This window comes from Hipposideros armiger, unplaced genomic scaffold (assembly GCF_001890085.2).
Source record: "Hipposideros armiger isolate ML-2016 unplaced genomic scaffold, ASM189008v1 scaffold_63, whole genome shotgun sequence".
In the NCBI taxonomy this organism is placed as follows: domain Eukaryota; kingdom Metazoa; phylum Chordata; class Mammalia; order Chiroptera; family Hipposideridae; genus Hipposideros; species Hipposideros armiger.
The window spans coordinates 1,603,820-1,609,824 of record NW_017731413.1 but is presented as its reverse complement, the minus strand read 5'-3'; the positions used below and the strand labels follow the sequence as shown (position 1 = coordinate 1,609,824).

At 41.9% G+C, this 6,005-nt stretch overlaps 1 protein-coding gene across 13 annotated transcripts in view; it reads right to left on the bottom strand.

The window, feature by feature from the left end:
- The window catches only part of ANKS1B (ankyrin repeat and sterile alpha motif domain containing 1B), a 985,090-nt gene that overhangs the window by 175,649 nt on the left and 803,436 nt on the right, over positions 1-6,005 (bottom strand). For 3 of the 13 annotated variants that reach the window (XM_019641716.1, XM_019641715.1, XM_019641717.1), the window contains exon 1: positions 5,723-5,999. The exons of the other annotated variants lie outside the window; for them this stretch is intronic. The gene's annotated coding sequence lies outside the window, so the exon portion shown is untranslated. Of the gene's footprint in view, positions 1-5,722; positions 6,000-6,005 lie in introns of those variants that run through there. 13 annotated transcript variants of the gene reach the window in all.

Below are 6,005 nucleotides of genomic sequence, written 5' to 3'. Positions count from 1 at the left end.
ATCGTGCCACTCGGCCGGCCCTGAACAACTTTTTAAAAGTAGCATCCTTCCCCTCCAGCACTCGCAAGCAAGTCACCCTGTTATGAGGCCTTCACAGCACTTACCACTCGCTATCTGAGATTTTCTTCTCCGTTTATTTACTTGTTTTGTGTTCCTCCTCCCCAAAGAAATATCTGCTCTAGAAAAGTTTGTCTGTTTTCTAAATTTTTTTCACTATTGTATATCCTGCCCTAAGAATGGTGCCTAGAAGACAGCAGGCATTCAATACATATTTCTCAAGTGAGTAACACACAGAGATTTGTTTCTCAGCTTAAAAACAAGGACTGTGTTTGCAAAGCTGTCTTTTAAGTCAGTTGTTTAGAATTCAGAATGCATATACCTTCAAATAAGCTGCAGTATAAATAGTCATTAAATATCAAGGTTATCCCACAAAAGTCTGCCAGACCCACAACAGGCTAAAATTCTGTACGTCTGCAACAAAAATACTAGAAAATCAACATGATGAATTATCATTGACATAATATACAACTAAAAAGAAGTACAGTAAAACCTTAGATTGCGAGTAACTTGTTTTGCGAATGTTCTGTAAGACGAGCAAACAATTCTAATACATTTTAACTTGTTAAACGAGCAATGTCTTGCAATACGAATTGTTTCCGGAATGAATTATGCTCGCAAACCAAGGTATTATGGTATTTTAATTTATTTAAATATGGAAAAATTAGAATAATTATTGATCTTCCATATTGGTGGAGATGTTTATTGGTTTTCTGAAGGGGACTTCGGAGCATTTTCAAGGGCTGTAGATTTTTCTGGTCCTGCTTTTTAATTGCATAAACCCTCACTTTAAAACTTAAAGACATATCACTAGTATCACCCTGAATGCTTATCAGTCATGACTTGGGTCACTGTTTGTATCAAAAAGATAAAACAGGAAAGAGCACAGTGGTTTTCTGGAGGTCTTAGGAGAAGGGGCTGGGGAAAGGGATTAAGAGGATGTGTGGTTTGAAAGATGGCTGAGCTGAGAGCAATGAGAGGAGAGAAACAGTTAGTGATGAGCAGCCAGGAGAAAGTGGTGAGGAAGCAGTTCCTCCTGCTAGTTACCAGTGAATTTCATCTTCTAGCTTGGTCCTGACTGGAGTAGTTCTGGGTGGGCAAAAGGAGGCAGAATCAGTGCGTAATGTTGAAACTTGGGAGGAACTCTATGTTACTAATTTAAAGCATTGTCCCAAATTTGTGTTGGCATGAGTTTACATGACTAATCTACCAGGAGGGTGAAATAAATAGCATCATTCATATCAGGACTACAAACCAACCCTTGGGAGATATTTAGGAGGCAAAGCCAGACCTTTCATTCCGGAGGGAAAGCTATACTACAAGAAAACAATTTGAGCCAATTATTTTTACACTAAGTTGACAGTTAAGACAGAAAAAATGTATTAAGAGCCAAGAGATACTGCATATGGTCTGCAAGTCTTTTCTAGAGAAATGAATCATGGAGATAAAGAGAAGCAGCGTATTTTTACAGTTACATTTTATATTTCCAGAAAAATAACTACAACATGGTCATGGTTTCTAAACATAGGGAAATGAGACTTTATATGAACGTTACACAACACAAAACATACCACCTGCTGCAGTTACAACCATGTGCAAGTTGCTCTCACGTCGCAATTAAAATGAAAAACAGACCATAAAACTTATGGTTACCAACACACTATTCTAATTGAAATGTGCTTAAATGACAGGATGCTCATATAGCCTTAAAATATCTTTTTTTTTGTGCCAAGTGTCTCCATTTTAAAATGGCCACAAAACCTAGCCCTGACCAATGTTATAGAGCTACAGAGCTGAGTACCAATTAAACACATGGCCAAGCAGCACAGCACTGAGATAATGCTGGGGTGCCCACTGATCCCTACAAAGTCTTCCCATGCACTTGGAGGGCGGCTGTCTGTGGTGACACAGGTGGTGAAACGGTAAACGGGTGTCGGGGAAAATCTCAGTGCCGGATCGATTCTCCAAAAAATGTCCTTGTGGTTAGTCTAGTAAAGTTAGTAATTTCAGTTTAGTTTGATTCATTCCAAACCCCAAGAGATGGATCCATAAAAGCCATTGACAGAGCAACTCTGTTTTGATATTTACCTAAAAACACACTATGAAGTACTGAATAACAGAGGGGATCAGAGAACATGCATTTTTGCTTCTTCCAGTTCAAGTCTTGTTTTGGTCTCTTTGAGTTTCTTTCTTTCTGTTACCATCTGAGAAAACAACCAGTAAATACCAGACTGGAGAGATACTGGCTAAACATAACATTTTTTTAGGGACTTAATCTTGGATTTTCATCTAAACAAGCTAATATCGTCTCATAATTTTTTAAAGGAAAAAAATGACTCAACCACATTTTGACTTCTAAAAACACCACCTCATGATTCCATGAAGAGAAAGCAAAAATCAGATGAACACGAATGGTTTTCATCTCACACTAGAATTGGAAGAAAGGTTAGTTTTTACATGAAAATTACCTCTATGTAAAGACAGATTTCTGGAACAATGCATTATTGACAGTTATGTGGGAAGATAAATGCACCCATGTCAATGTTCTTTCTCAAGAAAATTATTAAACATATTGATAGTATTGCATTTTGAAAATGATCATTTTAAAGAAATAAAATATTAATACAGGAGTAAAGATATCATAGCTAATAGAATCTTTCACTCAAAGAAATATGCACACAACAATTTTTCTAAGGCTTAACATGCTATTAAATTCAGTGGCAAACAACTAATGCTTTGTTATTGGCTTTTGTCCATGGAGGGAAAAAAATAAGTAACCAATGGATACATCTGGATGCTGTCCACACTTCTGTTAATTACTGTTGGCCTATGGAAGACCCTGGACTTTGGTTACTGACCAGTATTGGTACTCATAAAACGCAAACCAGGTCTGAGTTACTGCCACAAATACAAAATGTGTAAAAATCAAACATATCCATGGAAATACAAATATTTTACTCATGGCTATTAATGGCTCTATTCAAGCAGATCTCCTAATTAATTTTGCTAATTGTTCCTTCCTCCTGGGACATTAACTGGCATGATGGATATCGCTGTGACATATGTTGACACTAGCATCTGGTCAGAAATAGGGACATCAATAAACTCTACCCGGTGTTTCTACAGACTTCTGCCAATGCTACAAACACTGACAATGCCAAAGCGTTTATTTCAATGTAATATTTAGAGAACATGGCTGCCTTTCACTTAGAGATAGGATAAACCTTCAAAACACATGGTGCTCAAAAATGCTTATTCAATGAATGATACTTTATGACTTGATAATTAAATTGGGAAACATCTCCTAACATTTAAAAGAGAATAATAACATCACAAATGATTACTGGGAATGCCTCTCCTGCACAATGTGCTGCCTGCTAATTTATATCCTACTTAGAATATGCATAGTAACTTTAAACAAATACCACTATTTTAAAGAAAGCAATTCCCTAACATCTCAGACCACTCAATCTACCGTATGCAGTAAATTAATAGACAATAAATGTATCAGAATTCAATACATAATACACATTTAGTTAAACCTGCAAACTTTTACATTGTTAATAACTATTCAACAATTATAATTTTAAACCACTGACAAATAAATGCAGTTACAGTTTTGCTAAAAACTAGTTATCCCAAAATATCTTATTAAATATTGCACCATGCTTTATCTATATTTCAAAATTATAGTAGAGGTAAACACTTTGTTCTCGTTTTCTCTCTCTCTCTGTCTCTCTCTCTCTCTCTCTGTCTCTCTCTCTCTCTCTGTCTCTCTCTCTCTCTCCTCCCTCCCTCCCTCCCTCCCTCTTTAGCAGAACTGTAACAACATAGGGTCTCTCATTCCTGATACATAGATCTACTCCTCTGTCATTAAGAAAAAAAATATTGGTTCTACTAAAAGCGCCAAAGTGCATCAAGCAAAGTAACTCCAGTGCAGTAAAATTAAGTTTTGGCAATTAGCAACTTCAGGACCAAGTTCCCATTCCTAAACAAGGTACACTGGCTCTTCACTGCTTTTTCCAGCATGGTATTTCCCCTCTGCATCCTGAAGTTAAAAAATAAGTCTTTGCAGCATGTTTGTGTGTGACACTGTCACCAAGCATCCCAGGTAGCATGCACTTGTACCAGTTTACTCCTCTCTCCTCCATTTGTGTCCAGGAGGATCCTTGCCATCACACCAAGCACTCCCTACGCAGGACTGACAGACAGAACAACAGAACACTATTGGAGACTCTGCAAGGGAATAAAGCCAATGGTAGTCATTATGTCCTAGTTTGTCACAGAGCCTTTAACACTATGGATTCAAATAACCCAGGCATCACTGGCATCTCCTTGCCCAAGCTCATCTGCTGAGCACAAAGAACGCAGGTTTGGAAGGAACCTCTGAGAGGTTTTCTAATCTCCTTTCTTCTTTTCCCTCCAGATCCAAACCGACTCCAAACCAGCTCTGAACTTCAACATGAATCTATCCTATTGTAAAAGACTCCCAAATAGGAGAATTATAGACTCCCTTGGTAACTTGTGTCAATGTTATGAAAAGTCTTAAGTTGTACTTAAATTTTTTGTTGCCCTTCCAGCACTATTTCCTTTAATTCTGTCTTTCCAGATGCTGAAGTCCGTAGGGCGAGCTTACTAACCTGTGTCTAATAATCGTAAGGACCCCGAAGTTCACATGCCTCCCCATCTACTGATATACCACATGTTGGGTGCACATATGCTGCACGGGGACTGAATTTTTAGTCTTCTAAAACTAACATCGTAGTCGGTCAGAGAAGAAATGATAACCGCAGCGAGGACTAGCCTTCCTGGCCAATCTCTGAAAATGCAAAGCCCTCCTGCACTGCCCATTTGTTTTAGGGTCTCGTGTTTACAGACGGCTGATTTTCTTACAGGAAAACAAAACAAACGAAAACCCGCGGTGGTGGCCGCATCCTTATAAGAACAAAACCTCGTTTGGCTTTGGCAAGTTTTAGCCTCGAGTCAAATTACATCCAAGTTACAACCATGGAAATCGGGATTTCAATGGAAATGCTGAACCGACCTTCACGAAAGCAGCAATTTGCAGTCTCTGCTGCTCTGTCACTGCTCAAGGCGTAGCACTGGAAAGAAAGTCCATGCCCACTCTCGCCTCCGATTAATAGTCAATGTATAAAACATACGAGGAGAGCGGGCACGCTCAACCCCAACCCTGCCAGCGTCTATTCTTCCTGCTGCTCCGGAAAGGTGATTCAAAGCGCATCTAGAAATTACATGGGTTGGCGTGGCTTTCTAATACTGAAGACAAATGACCTCTGGAAAATATATACTAATGAAAGTCACACCATTTGGAAAGACATCCGGCAATTTACCGTCTCAAACTCCTCGCAACCCCATAAGGAGGAAAGGAGAGGGGAAAATGCGCCCAACCCGAGTGGGAAAACCCACAGCCAAACCACATTTTTTTTTTAAGCAGCCCACACACAGTAGAGACCAAAAGCCTAGGCTGCAACAAATGCCCCGGCAAACCCTCTCCGCAGCCTCCCTGGGCTTTCCGACTCGGCTTCCTCTGTCCTCCCGGCCCCAGCGGCAGCACCCCTTCTCGCAGCCGCATCCCGGCGAGCCGGGGCCGGGGACCGCGGGGGAGCCGTGCCCCGCGCCGCCCCGGGCTGCGCCGCTTACTCACCCGAGCCGACCGGCGCGAGCGACGGCAGCGGCCGCGGGCTGGCTGCGAGCCGGGATCCGCGAGGGCTGGCGCGCTCCGGCCCCCGAGGACGCGGACATGTGGCTGGAGGCTCCGCTCCCCTAGCCGTTGCCTCTGAGCATCTTTCTGCGGGGCGCCCTGCGACTGCGAACGGCGAGGCGAGGGCGAGCGCGCCGAAAGGGGGGGCGGGGGAGGCGCCGAGCTGGGCTGCGCCGCGCTGCGCCGAGCGCCGGGTCTCCCCGCGAGCTCCCCGGGCCCGCGCGCG